The 19,268-nt window shown below is 43.7% G+C and overlaps 1 protein-coding gene across 8 annotated transcripts in view; it reads left to right on the top strand.

The window, feature by feature from the left end:
- Nucleotides 1-19,268, top strand: part of AIG1 (androgen induced 1) — a 227,599-nt gene that overhangs the window by 187,137 nt on the left and 21,194 nt on the right. The gene's annotated exons all lie outside the window — the stretch shown is intronic.

The raw sequence follows: 19,268 nt of genomic DNA, 5'->3' as shown, positions 1-19,268 counted from the left end.
CAGGGCGCTTTAGGAGGCCCAGGCTCTGTGCAGAGTTTTGCTCCAGCCAGCCCAGAAATATAAAATAAAGGTCAGTGCAGTACTTCACATGCTTTGCATGAATGATCACATAATGCCCCAAATCTGAACAGAAAGGGAATTTCTTCTAGGAAGTCACGCCCTATGGCTGGACCCAAGGGGGACACCCGGGCTACAGACCCTAACAAACATGGGATAATGTTCATTCTGTCTGCTCCTCCATCTACGAGTCAAAGACTGTTCGCGAGGACTGGAGAATGTTTGCTTTCCTAGTCACTTTCTAGGTTTTGTTTTCCCACCTAAAACGTTAAGTACTGACTTCCTCTAATAGAAAATGTCTAGATGATCAGGGCTCACAGGGGAAGTGACGTCTTAAAGATGAATTTGCATGCTTTATCCATGTGAACTGGATATTCAGATGGCTCTGATCTCTCAGAAGAGTCAAGGAAGGAAGCTCTGCAATTACTCCAGGAAGGTTACAGTGTTTCTGACACATCTGGAACTGTCTGTAGCATTAGTTTAAAAATTAAATACTCTTCTCCTCTCCCCTGCAAACTACAGTCTCATAACTTTGCTCTTTTATTTGCTTACCTATAGGAAGGGAAGGTTTTTTACTACGGGTGTATTGCTGTGAATTCATTGCATGCCATTAAATTATCTGAATGTTATAGAGCCCCAGAGGTTTCAGGAACTGTGTACCTTCTGATGGCCTTTTTTCCACTGTGGGTACAATCAGTCCACATTCCAAAGAGACACGTGGGAAATGCCACATAGTCTTCATTATGGACCCCCAGGATCCCTCATTAAAATGAAGCATTACGCGCACTCCTCATGCCAAGCAAGGCTTGCCAGCTCTGTTCCCTCCCTAAGCAAACCAGGACTTGTTTGGACATGTATTTGCATTAACCAGCAAATTCTCTCAGATATGTTCTGAGGAAGCTTTCAAAGTAGACTTTTTCCTTTGGTGTTCTGCCCTAGGCATTCACAGCTATGCCAAGAGCTAAACAGTGCCCTGCACATCATGTCACATTATATAAATCCAAGGATTTTAATTGTTATCAAAAAGGTACTGGCTCTCACTCCCTTCCAGACGTACCAGTGACACCACAACAGAAGGTTCAAGATATGAAATCTTTTGATAGCATACCAGGATTGTAAATGGACATTCCAGAACGTCATGCCAAAAGGGAAGAAAGCATTCTACTTAACATGCACTAATTGTAAAATAAATAGGATCTCCCTTAGAATCATCGGGATGCTTGAGCTGAATCTGTACCTCAGAGGCTGCTGGCCAGGCTGTCTATCTCCCTTGCTCCGACTTTAGTGTCTCCATTCTTACAAGTCGCCCTCCCTATCTGCGTCTCTTCTCTTTTTGGATTTGCATAAGGAGAGTTGAGGAAGTTAGGGAGACTGGACCTTTCCCTCAAAGACTGGAGTCCATGGAGCTTCTACCCTCAGTGGCTCCCTTTCCCAACTCCTGTCTCAGTCCTCCCCTAGCTTGGCATCTGAAGTCATCCTGGACTCCTCTCATGCCCCCTTCTACCTCTCCGCCACACTTCTCCTTCCACTTACCCAGGTGTCTGGGACACAAACATCTCCTGTCCATTTGTGGTGGACTCTTAACTCCTTTTCTGCACACCTCTCTCCCATCATCACTCCTGCACATATTTCTCTACACCCTATTTTGTGAGATTTCCCCTAATAAATGAGATGGCCCGTATTATCTCATGCAGGATACAACACAGAGGTGCCCTTGGTTTCTAATGCAACAGTAAGTATCAGGAACCATAACGAATACCATTCTTTTGATCACTGTGCCAAGTGCTTTTCAAATATTATCTTATTTAGTTCCCTAAACAACCCTTTGAGACAAGCATTATCTTGCCCATTTTACAGATACAGAAATTAAAGCTTAGGGAGATTATATGACTTGCTCAAGGAAAAGCCACTGGGTTGTTGCCAGAGCTGTAGTGCAGCTGAAGCGGTGACATCTGGTAGTTAAGCCCACTTCCCAGGTTTGAGTCCTGACTCCTCCACTTCAACTTCCTGGGCTTTAGTTTATTGAGATATAAAATAGGGACCAGGCTGGTATGCATGTGCCTCGTGAGGCAGTCTTGAGGACTCGGTTACAGTCCGTAGAGCCATAAAACAATGCTGGCACACAGTCGAAAGTGTCTGCATTTGCTGTGATCAGTTCTGAGAAGCTGCTCAACAAGTAGCAGCAAGAACACGTAATGTTTCCTCATCAGGAGTTTGAGAAATTTTAGTTTCGATGCCGTAAGGTCTTTCTCTTCCTTCTACTCATTCTCACTCACTTGTTCACTCTTCACTTTAAAAATCCAATACAACCCTAAAGGACATGAAAATAGCGCTTTTGTTTGCTTGCTTGTTTTTTAAGTTTAAAAGGACCCTCAAGAAATGTTAAAGGAGGGATGGGTAAAAGAAGGAGCTTTAAGATCATGGGCTGTGGACTGCTGTTACCGCCTAGTTGATAATTACAGAAGGGACAGCATCCTCATTCCGCTTGGTGCGTGCCTCCTGGTGGCCAATCTGTTCCTTGGCTGCGCCCTCCACCCCCACCAAGGACCTCAAATCCTTGTCTCCCTGTGGTACTGCTGCTGTGCACTGTTCTGGTTTTCAGTCTGCAGGGTACAGAAAGAGGAAACTACCCCAGATCCAAGGAAATTTACATCTCCAAGCGTTTGACATTGGGTCTCCTCTGTCTTGAGGATTCTTCTAGCCCCTGGCCATGCCTCCCCGTACAGTGGCTTCTCATTCAATCAGAGCACACAGGAGATCTCAGGGGTCATGCGTAATACACGCCGAGCATTGTGTGCAAGGTGTGGTCAGAAGCAAGGAGGCATTAGTAAAGGAGGGGAGAAAAATGCATGCCGGGAGTTTCTTCTTAAGGATAAATATTTCTCATCACTGCATGAGCTTATGTAAAGCAAAATAGGGGTTTCTGTTGTCTCAGGGCCTCAATGATCTTTGATAAATTCCATATTCAGCTCTCATTACCCCAAATGTGTCCCTTGTACAACTTTCCAACTCAGAAAATAAAAGTAAAATCACAAGGAAGTGTGATCTTTCTTTCATGATATGAACCTAAATTGTCCCAAATCAGAATTCTCTCTCCCACCAAACTTGCCTCAGCCATGCAATTTCAGATTATTTTTTGTTTTCTTGTTGAAACTTTTCTGTATTCCCTCAAATTTCTACTGGAAATGTGCATTATTTTTCTAAACAGGGAAAAAAATTCTCAGAAATAAAAATAAGAATGTACTCAAAAAGTCTTGGAAAGAATTTTTAGCATAAAATTTGCACCTCTTCACAAAGAAAATTAAATTTTAGGCCACATTAAAATCTTCCTATTTCACTGGAAGCTTCTTCACCAAAGAAATCTAGCCACTATGTACTTGTTCTCCTACAGCAGATGACATGTCTCTCTGTTCAATTTGAACCTTTCACTCCACCGTAACTATCTGCGCCGTTGACTTTTACATCTGTAGTAGTGTGCAAGTCTTCCTGATTTCTGGCATTGGAGAACTGGTCCAGCTGAAAGAATCAGGTGACAGGTACCTCTCATTCTCAAGAGAGACACATTTCTTGGGGCTTGTAAGAGACAGCTGAAGGACTCTGCTCCCTTACCCATTACCAAAGCCATCCACCCTCTTTGCCATGCCCATCTTCTTCACCCACCTCCTCACCTGGCTGGTCAAGACAGAGAGGGTCTTTGCAGTTTTGATTTTGGGGTCTAGGAGAGTCATTGGGGAAGAAAATGCCTCCCCACGCTCACCAAAGCCAAGTGTGAGAGATTCCAGGAAAATTCCTGGTACCCATCGGGGGTGAGACAGGAATCTGATTAAGGAAGCTGACTTGCTAACCTTCCTTATGCCTCCTACCTGGGCGAGGAAGAGAGCGTTGGGAGGATACGTTGGGGGGAGGGAGGGGCAGCAGTAGGGCAGCCTATGGCCTCGTCATTGTATGTGGCCAAAATGGATGAGTTTCTTGTGGATCTGTTTTTTTGGTTTTTTTTTTTTTTTTTGGAGGAAGATTAGCCCTCAGCTAACTACTGCCAGTCCTCCTCTTTTTGCTGAGGAAGCCTGGCTCTGAGCTAACATCCGTGCTCATCTTCCTCTAGTTTATACGCGGGACGCCTACCACATCATGGCTGCCAAGCAGTGCCATGTCCGCACCCGGGATCCGAACCAGCGAACCCCGGGCCGCTGAGAAGCGGAACGTGCGAACTTAACCACTGCGCCACCGGGCCGGCCCTTCTTATGGATCTGTTTTGCCATAGAGGAAGGTCACTGGGCTTGAGCTGTCGTGTTGGTGGGCCATCCAAGAAGGACAGTCCCTGGGCAAGGGTTTCTCGGCAGCCGGAAACTGTGAAGTGTACTACTGTGGGCAGGAGCCAGGGGGTATGGAAGAGAGCGAGCTGGAGCCAGCTGGCTCTGCCGCATACAGAACCTCTGCAGTGGAGAAGCCCTTCAGAGATCCCTACAAACCTCGCAAGTATGTACGCCAGGCAAAAGTGAGCATCTGAACATCAGCCTCACAGCATTTATCAGTGGGAATTTGGTATTAACTAGAGAAACAAGGGAAACCACTTGCACAACCATGGGCAACGAAGTCAGGAGATGTTCATCCTTCTCCCATTTCCCCTCTCAGACCCCCAGACGGGGAAAGACATCCCAGAATCAAGCTGTGCCTGCACCCTCCCCTCCACTTGAAGGTACTGGTGTGGAGGGCAGAATGAAATTGCAGAGTCCCCTCCCACTCAAGGCTAGTTTATTCCTGGTGTGTTCAAGGAAGGAAGGCCAGTGTGTTGGAGCAGAGCAAGGGGGCGAGTGAACAGAGATTTCTGGGAGTCAAGAGAGGATCATGTATGGCCTCATAGGGCATTGCAAGGACTATGTCCTTAATTCGGAATGAAATCCAGAGTCATTGGAAGGTTTTGAACAGAGAATTGACATGATCTGAGATGGTTTTGTTTGTTTATTTGCTTTTTGGTGAGGAAGATTGGCCCTGAGCTAACGTCTATCACCAATCTTCCTCTTTTTTTTTTTTTCTCCCCAAAGCCCATAGTTGTATATCCTAGTTGTAAGTCACCCTAGTTCTTCTATGTGGGATGCCCTCACAGCATGGCTCGATGAGCGGTGTGTAGGTCTGTGCCCAGGATGCAAACCAGTGAACCCCAGACCACCAAAGCGGAACACACGAACTTAACCATGGGGCCAGCCCCTGAGATGCTTTTAAAGGATCACTTTAGCTCCTATGTTGAGAATTGATTAGGGGCAAGGATGGACCAGGACATCAGTGAAGGGGCTCTAAAAGTAATCCTGGTGGAGGATGTTATGGCTTGGACCAAGGTGATAGAAATGGTGGCATGAGAAGTAGTGGGATCCTGGATATATTTTGAAGATAGAGTCAACAGAATTTCCTGTTTAATTAAGATCAAACCTAAATTAAACTCTGGGCTCCTTTAATACCTTTTTAAGTTGATGTGATAGGCAGAATAACAGTCCCCAAAGATGGCCACGTGCTAATCCTTGGACCCTCTGAATATGTTAGAGGAGTTTGCAGGTGTAATTACATTAAAGACCTTGAGATGAGGAGACTAGCCTACATTATCTGAGTGGGCCCGATCTGATTATCTGGTTCTTGAAAGGGGAGACCCTTCCCCAGCTGTGGTCAGATATGTGACTGCGGGAGAATAGTCAGAGAGGTGTGATGTGAGAAGGACTCAAACAGCCGTGGCTGGCTCTGAAGATGGAGGAAGGGGCCCACGAGCCAAGGATTGTGGGCTGCCTCAAGCAGCTAGAGAAGTCAAAGAAACAGAGTGTCCTCTAGAGGCTGTGGAAAGGAAGGCAGCCCCGCCAACATCTCAACGTGAGCCTCGTGAGAGCTGTGTTGGACTTCTAACCTACAGAATGGGAAGATAAATTTGTGTTATTTTAAGCCACAAAGTTTGTGGTAATGTGTTAGAGCAGCAATGGAAAACTTACACACTTGGGCAAAGCACTTAGTCTTTATAATAGGGCCTCAGTTTCCTCATTTGAAAAAGGAAGGTGATGATATTTAGATAGGATTGCTGTGAGAATCAGAAAAATGGATTTAAAATGCCTGCCACATAATTGGCACTCAGTACAGGAGCCATTGTTGCTGTTCTGTGTATGTGCTGAGAATACTCAGCCCTTAGGTAGCCCAAACTCAGCCCCTCTCTGACTGCTTCTTCACTCGTTGACCTGTCACGCCCACTCTGGGAGGTCAAGGTCCAGGTCCTTGAAGTCAGACACTCCTTGTTCAGTTCACTTCTTCCTCAGGGCTTTTGAGCAAATTACTTTATCTTCTCTTAGCCTCACTTTACCACCTTTCAAATGGGAGCTGTGGCTGCCTCTAGAATTGCTGTGAGGATTAATGAGCACATAGGAGCACTCGGGAAATAACAGTATCTTTCCTTCCTCGTAGGTAACAGAAATCCTAGAGGAGTCTGTGAGAAAGGCCCACGTCTTTCTCTCTCTTCCCCACCACGCTTGTGTCCTTTGTATCCTCTGCTCCTAGGGATTTTGGCCCTGCTTCTTGGTTCATGTCTCCTTGCAACCTATTAAGCATGCTAAAGGGTTTTCTGAAAGCTTCTTTTGGTTCATACTTCGTGATCTCCCAAGCTCCGCTTTTCCCCTGAGAATTGAGAATATCATTGCTTTCCCATTATTCTGATCGGCTTGTTTTTACAAACACTTTTTTGAGACTGAGTTATTGTTTTCTCATCCTCTAACAAGAAGTAGATCTAGACAATTGAGGGCTCGCCAACGGAGAGCAAGCGTGGCTTGCACTAGGCCCGCAGGGTGTCCGCTTGAGAGCGGGTTGAATCAGTTTCTTAGATCCGCCTCTGGACAGAAAGCCTTGTGTCTATAACCATCTCAATTCCCAGTATTTATTATTCTGAGTTTCATCTTCTCCTCCCCCAACAGCTGGTTCGCAGACATTCTGGGTGTACATGAAGTGCTAGAATTCTCCTTATGCTATTAAGCATGCCCCCCGAGAGTCATTTTATATGTGGTTATAATCCTTCCCACTCTCTTCAGCATCCCTACCCTACATCCATACCAAGACCACTACTTCTTTTCCCTGTGGTCTTCTGGAATCACCAGTTTGATGCTGCTTGTGTCCTTGATGCTACTTGGCAGTTTTGCTTTGTATTCTCCAGCCAGCTCTGCGCACTCCCCTCCACCGCCCTCTCCGAGTCCTCTCTCAGCAGATGGCCTGACCTTTTATTTCACCGACAATATGAAAGACTAAACAGGAACTCTCAATTTCTTTCTGCAAACATCCTTTCTGTACCCACCATCTCCTTGTTCCCTGTGACAACAAGGCAAGAATTTCTACTCCTTCTGACAGGCGACCCTTCCCTCTGTGCTCTGGCTCCGCCCCTCCCAGCTCTTTGCCCATCCATCATCACTTCGTTCTGCTGTAAGTTCAGTCTCATTCTCAGATCCCTCCAGTCAATGTTTGAACACCCACTGGTCCTGGCCTCCACCTTAAAAAGATTACTCTTCTGGGACCATGCCCTTTTCCATGTAGCTATTGCCCTGTCTCCCTACTCACAGCCAAGTTTCTCCAAAGAGTTGTCTACACTGTCTCTACTCTCATTTTCACACTTAGGAGACAGGGCAGTGTAGCCATCATGACAATGGATTCATGCACTGGACAGCCTGAGCTGAGATTCTGCTTCTGCCATATGACTTTGGGCAAGTCACTTAGCCTCTCTGTGCCATCATTTCCTCATTGGTAGAGTGGTGTAATAAGAGTGCCTACCTCACAAGATGGTCATGATGACCAAAGTAATATTACTCTTTAGTAGCTGTAAGGCACTCAGGACAGCACCTAGCACCGAGTGCGTGCTCTCTTATGTTATTATTATTAACCCACTCCAATGTGGCTTAAGCTTCATTACTTCAGTTAACCTTTGCTGATGTCACCAGTAACTTCTGTTGTGCTGAATTCACTGAGTGCTGTGTAGACCTCTTCTCAACTGATCTTTCAGCAGTTTCGATACTGAGACATCCCTCCTTCCTGAAACACTCCTCCCCTGACTTCGATGATATAACCATCTGTCTATTTTCCTCCTGGTTCTCAGGATGATCCCTCTCAGCATCGTTGGCTGGCTCTCCCCGCTCCCCAAACCTCAGCGTTGGAGTTCTGTGGAGCTCAGTCCTACATTGTCTTCTTTTATTTATTAATTTTTAAATTTTATTGTAGCAAGAATCCTTAACTTCAGATCTATGCTGTTAACCTGGGTCCTTTCCTTTCACTACCTCCTCTCCCTAGGTAAACCCATCCGCTCCATGTTTGCAAGTATCTCCGTCCCAGATCTCCAGCTCAGAGCTCTCCTTACAGTCCTCTCACGCTTAGCAATTACGGACATAACTCATGCCATACCTGCTTCCCCAACCACGCCCCCAACCTGTATCCCCTTCGCATTGCCACAAACCCAGTCAATCATGGCAGAAATCTATGAAACGTTCTCAACCCATCTCTCCTAGGCCTGCTACAGAGAGTCACTCATCAATTTATGGCTCCTCTGCCTCCAGAGTACTTTCAGAATGCTTACGCTTTGCTCCCTCTCCGCTGCCCCACCATGGTGTCGGCTTCAGTTATCTGTCTCCTGAACCCCTGCATAGAGCTGGCATTTCCCCACCTCCATCCCTGTCTATCCACAGGATCTCTGAGTGATCTTTAGAAACACACGTGATCATGCCACTCGCTTGCTCAGAGAGTGTGGATGAATTCCCATTGCTTCTAGGGATAAAGTCCAAAATTTCCTTACATGGCTTAGGTGGCCCTGTATCACCTGACCCCGCTGACCTCTCTAGCTTCATCCTACCCTCTTCCCCCTTTGCTTACTAGCTCCAGCCTCAGTGCCTTCTCTCTGATTGTCAAGAGCAGTGTGTTCCTCCCACCTTCAAAGCTTTCACCAGCCCCGTACCACCACCCAACCCTTCTTCTCCCCTAGTCATGTCTCCCACATTATTAATTCCAAATCCTACTCATCCTTCAGGTCTCAGCTTAAATGTCTCTTTCTCAGAGAGGCCTTCTCTGATTCCCAACACTTGGCCCAGCCTCTCTATGGTCCACTACTGTGGCCCGCTGTTCACTTCTGTCTAAGGAGTTAAAAACCAGTTGTGGGAAGGTTAGTTGGTTAATTTTCTTTCAAAGTCTGTCCCCCAAAACCCCTCCTCTCACTCTCTAGAGCAAGAGAAACATCAGCAGTTGAAATGATCTTGAAGAAAATAAAGAGAACTTCCTCGTCTAATTTCCTAAGGGTTAATACAAGCACATTTTCTTTAGACATCGCATCAATCAAAATGTCAGAGAAAATATCCTTAAGATGGATTGATTAATAAGAGAAATCGTGACAGTATGTAAGTTTTAAGTGCAAGCGGAAAAAGTAGGGAAAATTACATATACACACCTACCTTATGCTTCACTCAGTATAACCATATAAAGTATTTACAATACTCCTACCATCCGTTTCTCTAATATTGAACTTCAGCCTTATTGTCTCTTCTCCCACCTGCCAAATTCATTTAACTTGCCAACTGAAGCTGATAGACTTGTAGGAGGAGCCTCACAGACTGCACTCCTTGCCAGAGTGACATCTTATATGCAAGATGACCCAGTTCAGGCAATAAAATACATTTCAAGTAGAGGAAGGATCGTTTGTTAACCAAATTATAGTCTCTCCATTTCCCTGAGGGGTGCCTTCTCCATGTCTTTGAGAGTGTGAGAGTATTTTGAAGGCTCAGGCGGTATTCTCTGGTGGCTGCATGGGGGGATCATGTGAACATCTTTACGGTGACCCCAGGCCTGCCCAGGGTCCCCTTCAACAGATGATTTCCACAGCCTGCAATAACAGAGAAAAACAGTCCCCAGGCATTTGTCTCTCCAGCACCCATCAGTACTGTGCTCCCAAGAAGCACAAAAAAAAATTGATTGAAAACAAAATATGCAATTCAGATGAGGAGATTTCCGCACCAGATTTGAGCTTATACCCCAAAAGTCAAAAGAAATTTAGAGCCAAAGAGACCTTTTGTTTGAGATATAATGGAAATGACAAGAGAACCTTGATCTAAAACAACCATGCGAACCTCACTCTGTACATGTAAGTAGGCCCATTTCCCTAACAATTTTCAAAGTAAGAGAAGGAACTAGCTTCATTGTTAACATCATAACATTTTAATTCTCGCGTATTCTGAAAGCTCTGGGTCCATGTTGACACCCAGTGAAGTTCATTAACTCTCTCAAACAAGTGTTTATTGAGCCCCTACCATGTGTCAGGCAGTGTTCTGGGTGCAGGGGGTAAACAGTGTATAAAGCTTCAGCTCTGCCCTCAGGGAGCTGAGCGTCTACCGAAGGATACAGGGAAATGAAAACGCAATTACGCTGCAGTAATTCATAAGTAATTGATAAGGTCTATTTATAATAGCAGAAATACAGGGTCTCTGAGAGCCCAGAGGAACATCCCCTAACCCAGACTTACAGGGTCATGAAAGGCTTCCCAGAGGAGGTGAGATGGAAGCTGGCCCCTGAAGTTGAATAAGAGTTAGCCAGCCGAAGGTGCAGGATTAGAGTGTCCGAGACACTCTGGCCTAGACACAAGAAAGAGGCAGCCATAGGCCGGCAAAGAAGTTCAGTGCACCTGGAGCCACTGAGGATTTGCCCTCCTCCAATCACAACAATCTAAATTCTACCTCTGCTCTCTCCACCGAAACTGCTTTCATTTTACCTCTCCACAATGTCCTTCTTTCAACCGGTTTTTTTGTGGTTGGTTGGTTGGTTGGTTGGTTGGCTGGTTTGCCCATGTCCTGTGATGCCAGGCTCTACCTGGGGGCTCCTTCTCAACCACTTTGGCAGGCCCCATTGATCTCCCCACTCCCTAACACTCAGACCCTCTCAGCAAGCTTTTTCATGCTGCCTCCCACCCCCTTCTACTTCTTGGCCAGAGTGTTTGTTTTAAAATGCAAATCTGATCATGTCAGTCCTCCTACTTAAAACTCTTCAATAGTTTGTTTGTTCCAATTTGGGGTGTTTTTTTTTCTCTTTTGATGGCACTCTTATGTTTCCTTAACCATGACATATCTTTGGGCTGTGACATTCTCACCTGACAGTAGAAAAACAAGATGTGTAAGTCATCCTTAAAAGCTGAGAATTACGTACAAAAATCTTATGTAAATTAAGACAATGCATAAATTTACAGGTACAAATACAAGTCATCTTGCAACTATAGTAAGTAATTTAGCCCTGTGATATTCTTCTGGGAAAACATTGGATAAGAAAGAAAATGGAATCCAAAGGTTTGGATTCACTATGTATTCTGGCTCTGCTGGAACACTGCAAGAAAGAAGTGACAATTCATTCATAAATTCTCGTCAGCCTCTAGAGAAATCCAGGAATTGTCATTAGCACTCTGTTCAGATCTGATTAGGCCCTAGAGGAGTGAACAGCTCACAGGAAATTGTCAGTCAGTCAAAGAGCCATCACATCAGGCCAGTCCCTTCCGTAAACACATTACCCTGTGACTCCCTTTGTCACACAAAATGCCCTACCAGATGTACTAAACTTTAAACCAAAGGTATGTGCAGAACTTTAGAAAGTGTATTATAAAAAATAGTTAACTTGATTACAATGTGAAATGGTGCTATTTGCCTGTCTATCAGACAATGACAGGTGTCTTTTTAAAAAGGCATATTCCAGGTAGATGAGTCTGACATAGATGTATACCTCTGCCAGAGGAAACTTGTCCTTGTGAACCAACTCGTACAGAAAGTGCAGTGTATACACCAGCAGGCCATTTAAAAGCTTTTGCAGTGGCCAATGGACAGGCCAAACTCATTAGAGTCCTATTTGCTAATCCACATCTACTGGAAGGTCAAGAGAGTAGCCAGACACTATTTGCACTAAAAGGAGTGATCATTTCAGTTTTCATTGTGATTGGTTACAGGGCTGTGACATCTGTTTGTGTTCTAAGGTCAGTAACACCAGAATACTTGGTAATGCCACCAGACCAGACAGTGCATGTTGTGTTGACATATAGGTCCTTTCTAATAAAGCTTTACATCTTATGGTTGAATTGGAAGCATTCCCATGAAATGCCAGGATTCCATGCCTAAGAAGGATGGCTAGAAAGAGCTTCTGGATCTAAGACCCCCTCACTGCCAGAGAGCCTCAGCTGGCATCAGGAGCTGAGTTCTCTTCTCCAGGGAGCACGGTAAGCAGCGGTAGCTCCTGTGTGACACCCAGGACAGGGAAGTACCACTCCTCCTTGACGACATGTACAATGTTCTTCTCTGCTGTGGTAGTGAAGCTGTGACATCTTTTTCTCACAATCTTTAGAAGTATTCTTCCAAGTCTCAGATAGCTGGGTCCAGAAATAAGATGACATGGAGCACGTGTAACCTTCATAGATGGGCATTTTGTGGGTGACACCATCACCCAAGTCTGTGCACCCAGCAGTGTATGACCAGGGGCGTACAGGGCCAGCACCACCAGAATAGCTGCATTCGTAGCTGGGCTACTGAAGGTGTCAAACAGGACCTATGACAAGTGGCCTTGAGGTTCAGAGGAGCTTCACTAAGGAGAACATGGTGTTTCTCAGGAGCAACAGGAGTCACTGCAGAAGGTGTGATGTCAGGTTCCCCATCTCACCCAGTAGGAAAAGAGCCACGTTCAGTAGCATTCTTTGGTGGCAGATACCTCTCTTGTTCTGGGTTTTTCATCAACCGTGTGGTTCTCCTTTTGCTCTGCCCCATACCTACCGTGACATCCAGCTGTCTTGGGCAATGAACAACAGAGGGCAACTAGGCACAGTGGTTATCGTCCCCAGCAGAAGACACCTTTGCTCATGCCTGAGCCACTGTTGCTGGCTCCACTGTTGCTGGATTCCACTGTTGATGAAAAGAACAGTGATTTCTAGATTCTTTTTGATACTTGCATCTGCTGTGTACACATAGATGGAGAAGAAGTGGGAATGAGGCAGTGACAGCATCTGGAGAGCTTTTCATTGCTGGAATCCTGAAGGGGCCTCAAAGACCCTGTGTGATCATGCTCCTCTTGCCTCAAGACATTCACACGTGCTCTTCCCTCACCTGTCGCTCTATTCCTACCCAACCCCTTCACCTACCAAAATCCCACCCAGCCTTGGATTTTTACCTTAAACATCACTTCTTCCAAGAAAGCTGCTCTAGTCCCCCAGTCCCGTTTGGGTCTGCACTGCTTCTTCGCAATTGCTTATTTGGAATTACTCCTTAAATGGCTGCTTTCCTTCCAGACGGTGGAGTCCTGAGGATGGGAGCTGTGCCTCTAGTGTTCATTGCCACATTCCCACCTCCTAGCAAAATGTTTGGCTCAAAGCATTTGTTAAACACAGAAATGAATGAATGAGGAAAGGCTGTAAGCAAATGTTAAGGTTTGGTGGCTGCAAGCTAAGTGAGTGGTTATGTCTTGGCTTCCATTTTCTTCATGATGTGAAATGATCTAAATGCAAGGAGGAAGGTGGGTGACGTGGATGGGCCTTTTCTTATTTGTTTGTTTTGTTTTTTTAAGAAAGAAGGATATCATAAACCCCTGTTACCCATCACCTAGCTTCAACAATTATCAATTTGTTGCCAAACTTGTTTCATCTACACCTCTACCTTGTTGGTTTTTTATAGAGATATATTTTTCATACCATAGAATCCACCCTTTGAAAATGTACAATCCAGTGGTTTTTAGGATATTCACAAAGTTGTACAACCATCACTACTATCTAATTGCTGAACATTTTTATGGCCCCCCAAAGAATCTTTGTGTGCTTTAAGCAGGCACTCCCCATTTTCCCCTCCCCCCAGCCCCTGACAATGGCTAATCTACTTTCTATATGGGTTTCCTTTTCTGGACATTTCATATAAATGGAATCCAACAGTATGTGGCCTTTTGCATCTCGTTCCTTTCACTTATCGTAATGTTTTCAAGGTTTGTCCACATTGTAGCACGTATTAGTACTTTGTTCTTTTTCATAGCCAAATAATATTCCATTGTGTGGATATACCACAATTCATTTATCCATTCTTCAATTGATGGACATTTTGGGGCTGTTTCCACTTTTTTGGCTAAAGATGGATGTGCGAAGGGATAAAGTACTCACATGTTAAAGGGAGAAAGAGCAAACAGGGACGCAGAAGGATTTCAGGCCGCAGGGAGGGCCTGGCTTCATTTAGACCACAAAATAATGCTGCACGGTCATGCAAAGTTATGGAACACCAAAAGCCTTTGAAGTGAGCTCTGCCTCTTCCCTAGAACTCCACACACTGGTTGAACTAAACTTCTTATAGTTCCGTGAACCTACCTTGGTCTTTCTCACCTTTGGCATTTGCGCGGGGACCATTTTCTTCTGTGGGGACCATTTTCTTCTAGGTCTCACCCTCACCTGCAGTCTATCTTTGAGTCTCAGATAAGATGTTACTTCCTCCAGGAAACCACCCCCCGACACTCTGGGTTGGTGTTAGGTGCCCCTTTCTAATACTCCCATGGCATCCCCTAATCACCCCATCATAGCACTTCCAGCCCTGCTTTGAAACCTCACCCCTGCCCCACCACTGGTCTATAGGCTTGTGGGCAGGAACCACTATGACATTCTCCATGTTATCCCCAATACCCAAGACAGTGCCTGGTGCATAACTTGGGCTCAGTAAATTTGGAAGGAACAAATTAATGAATGAATGATATGTACTTTCAAAATCATGAATCCATGAGGATCAAAGATGGTGAGAACTGGGGCAGCATAGTAATGTGGATCTCTTTCCAACACAATGGTGGTTGCAATTCTTCAGAGAGGAATTTTCACACCTTTAAAAATAAGTGAGAACTGGAGTGACTAATGTTTGTCAAAACATATTTGAACAAGTTTTCCATCAAAGTTGAAAATAAATCTTTCAGATGTATTACCTTATCAATTCTTCCATGTTCTATTCTTGAATGAAGGTTTCTAGAACAAAACTGGAAGCGGCAAGAGGCTATTCACCCAGGTGGACACAGGTACAGAAGCATAGAATACTAGCCTGGCTCACATATAATCCAGCATTAGAGATAGCCTCTAATCAACGTTAGAGAGGGTGAAAGTGCTTTTTCAAAAGAAGGAAAACTTCTAGTGATATGCACCGCCCCCCATTACCATCAATTTTGTTAACTCGATTTTGTATTCCTTCTTGTTAACTCAATTCAAATTTTGCCTCTGTATACTCCCAAAAATTATTAAATTATGGAAAAATCAGGATTTTTAGTAGCATATTGAGTTAATAGGGATCTCGCCTGAACTTGAGCAAATAAATCATTCTTTAAAATATCTACACATATAAAATACAGCTACATTTAAAATATTGCATGCTCTAAGCCTTTGAATGAATTTCCCTTTGAGGAAGGCACTGTGTAGAGGAAGAAATATCTGACACATACACATTAAATGAGGTTGAGCTATTGAAATGGAGCAGGCAAAGATGCAGCCTCCTAGTTTACTTTTAGCAATTTGTTTCCACATGCATGCATCTTTAAACTAGCTGTGTAGCTTGTTTCCACAGGAGACAAGTAGTGGGAGATGGCCTTAAATTGACTCTTGCTTTGCAATCCAAAGTATATCTTAATGCAAGTCCCCTTGAGCTTATCTAATAATGAGGTTGGACAAGAATAATGCTGGCTCAGATTGCAATGTTCAAGGCATTCATTAAAGTTAATAATCAGTGCTCTTGTATAGAAGCTTTATGCCTAACGTTGATCGGCCCTTTATTGTGTGGAGTTTGCTTGTATTGAAGTAGCAAGGAGCTCACCACAAAGGCCATCAGGTAGGTTTCCATGGTAGCAGTCCTTCTTTGTTATTTCCATTTGTAACAGAGACAGTATCCAAATGCTCACTGAGTCACTGCTTAATGAAGAGAAATAGAAAATTGGGAATGCCGGTATAGCCAGGAAGCTGGTCTTTGGGTGCAACACTTGGAGAGGGCATGCTGTCTACTCAGATTTTCTTTTACGCAGCTGTCAACTAAGCAGGACTAGTGTCCTTTTGACCTTATGAATGACATTCAGTGGTCTCCTATTATTGCTTTAGGGACAAATAGAACTAAATGATAAATAGAATAGTTTCATCAGTGCTGAATCTTATGAAAGACAAGTTTTGATTGTACACTAAGAAGAGTACAATATAAAACTATGGAAGAAAAAAATCAACTTCTTCAGATAGAAGGATAACGTTGAGTAGTGAAAATAGCTTTGGATTTTTTTGCGTTCATGTATGTGTTCATTTTTCATAGTAACTCAACACCTGAATTTGCTCATTGTTTTTGTTGTCTATATAAATGCATTCTGGTGTCACTTCCCTTTGGTTGTGAGTCGATTATCTGAGCGCATAGCAGCACATGGGAGCTTTATTATGCAGCCCGTCTTGTTCGGACAGAGATCAACAGAGAAGTCAACCGGTACTCAGTCTTTCAAACAAACAGAAGAAGATACTAAAGCTTAACATTGTTCTTATATTCAGTCTTGCCAAAACGTCATTTCTGCCACTTACTCAGGGGAGAGTAAAAACTGTGACTCTTAATTTAATTTAATTTTCACCTTCCGACAGGCTAGGAGATCTAAAAACATTTAGGAACTGGTAGGATTTTAGTGCTTCAGTTTTAGCTACTAGGAAATTTCCACAGGGTGTTGTATGGCATTCCCTTGTAGTTTGAGCCTTCATTATGAATGGCCTACACAGATGTAACATCCGTGGGGGTATGTAAAATTTCTGCCGTATTCTGAGTATATTTTAAAATAGTTGCAAAAGAAAACTTCAGTGAGATGGACAAGAGAAATTAATAGGGAATTAGATGCGAATTTGGCCAATGAGGCAGCAATGGAAAGGACCCAGGACTGAGATGAAAGAAATTTAACCTGAATCAAGGGTTGAAGGTTTCCAGGTGGAAGTTGTTAGGAAGCGTCCCTTCACCTTTCAGGTGGAGCAGATGATAGAGCAGGTGGGGGCATCCCACTGGACAGACAAGAGTGAGATCAGGGCAAGGGAGAGATTCAGGGTTAGCAGGGCTAGAAGCTGGAGCGACTTACTGACCAAGAAGAGGGGATCCGGGGAGAGTGTGAGAGGGAGGGTGTGGAAGGAGAGTCTCCAGAGCCAGGCCAGAGGAGGAGCCAGCCTGATAGAATCCTGCACAGCTTCCAGAAGCCTAACAGTGACCCACACCACTCTTTTGGAAAAAAGAAGGAGTGTGCAAATCACCATTGTTTTCTCATTTAGTAAATTACCAAAAATCAACGTTTTTGTCTCTGTTTAATGGATAGAAATTTAACATTTCTCGCATGTTGAATGCAGGCATCAGTGTTGAGGTGGAAATACTCTCTACCTGTTATTCTAAACCATCTTCTTTATGAACTTACCTTCATTCGCTGATTTATTTGTACTACAAATATATACAGTATTCACTATGTGTTGGCTCTGCTAGAGGATAGAGACTCAAAGATGAATGAGACCCATGCTGAAAAGCCAAGAAAACCCCTTGTGTTTGTGACAAGGGGAGTGAAAAAGTAACCATCTTGAAATACACCCAGAGCATTCTTAACAACAAAGACCTTCACAGGAGAGAAGACTTGACCAGAGCCTTATAGACCTGGGGGAAGAGCAATTACTTAACTCTAGCCCCCTCTAATTTCTTGTCTCCCAGCCCAGGGACACAGGCCCACTAAAAGACTAAGACTTAACCACATGATTATAGAAGATATCCCCACCCTCACATCTACTGCCACATCAACAGGGCTTTAGGATAGTAGTTGATTACAACTGAGAGAGCTCGAGACACAGACTCTATTTAAGAAGGAGCTCTTAGGGAAACTGAAAGACTAAGAGGAGAGAAAAACAAGCAGAAAAAAGGAAATTGGAGCCTCTGGCACCTATGGCGATAGCAAACGTTAAACACAACCCAGGTCCTAGTCAGACTAACACACTCAAGTTCTATTTGCCTCAATTTCTAATACTGGAAACATCATGTCTGACTTTCAAAAATTACAAAGCATGATAATAGTAAAGAAAAAATAGTCTGAAGAGACAAAGCAAGCATCAGAACCAGATGTGGCACAGATTTTGGAATTATCAGACAAGGAATTTAAAATGACTATAGTGAATATGTTAAGGGCTCTTGTGGCAAAAGTAGACAACGTGTAAAAGCAGGGGTATTGTGAGCAGAGAGTTGGAAACTTTAAGAAAGAATCAAAAGGAGATGCTGCAGATCAAAGACTCTGTAGCAGAAGTGAAGAACCTTTGAGAGGCTCCTCAGCAGACTGGACACAGCTGAGGACAGAGTTAGAGAGCTTGACAATATGTCAATAGAAACTTCTCAAACTGAAATGCAAGAGAAAAAAGAATGAAAAAGATGGAACAGAATATCCAAGAACTGTGCAGCCATTTCAAAAGGTGTAACGTACACAAAATTGGAATACCAGAAGGAACGAGAGAACAGAGCGGAAGAAATACTTGAAGTAATAATGGCCAAGAATTTTCCAAAATTAATGACAGATACCAAACCACAGATCCAGATCCAGAGAACACCAAGTAGGACAAATATCAGAAAATCTACACATTACACATTCAGCCTGCAGAAGACCAAAGACAAAATCTTGAAAGAAGCCAGGGCCTGGTGTGGGTGAGTGGGGACACGTTTTACTTATAGAAGAATGAGAATAAGATTCATAGCATACTTCTCATCAGAAACCACTGCAAGCAAGATTTATTATTTATAAATAAATAAATTTATTTATTTCAAATAAATAAAAATATTTATAGTGTTAAAAGAAAAGAACTCATCAGCCTAGAATTCTACATCCAGCAAAATTATCCTTCAAAAGTGAAGGAGAAATAAAGGTTTTCTCAGAAAAACAAAAACAGGGAATTCATTGCCTGCGGATATGCCCTAGAAGAAATGTTAAAAGATGTTCTTCAGAGGGAAAGAAAATCATATAAATCCAAGACTTTGATCTATATAAAGGAAGGAAGACTATAGAAACAGTAATAAGTAAAGGTGAAATAAAATATTTTATTTTTCCTGTTCTTAATTGATCTGTTGGTGAACTATTGTTCAAAGTTACAATAGTAACAGTGTACTGGATGATTATAGTATGTGGATAAGTGAAATGAATGACAACAAAGTTACAAGGGGTAGAAGGGAGGAGTTGAG

The sequence above is a fragment of the Equus caballus genome, chromosome 31, assembly GCF_041296265.1.
Source record: "Equus caballus isolate H_3958 breed thoroughbred chromosome 31, TB-T2T, whole genome shotgun sequence".
Lineage (NCBI taxonomy): Eukaryota > Metazoa > Chordata > Mammalia > Perissodactyla > Equidae > Equus > Equus caballus.
This window is presented reverse-complemented; position numbering and strand designations above follow the sequence as displayed.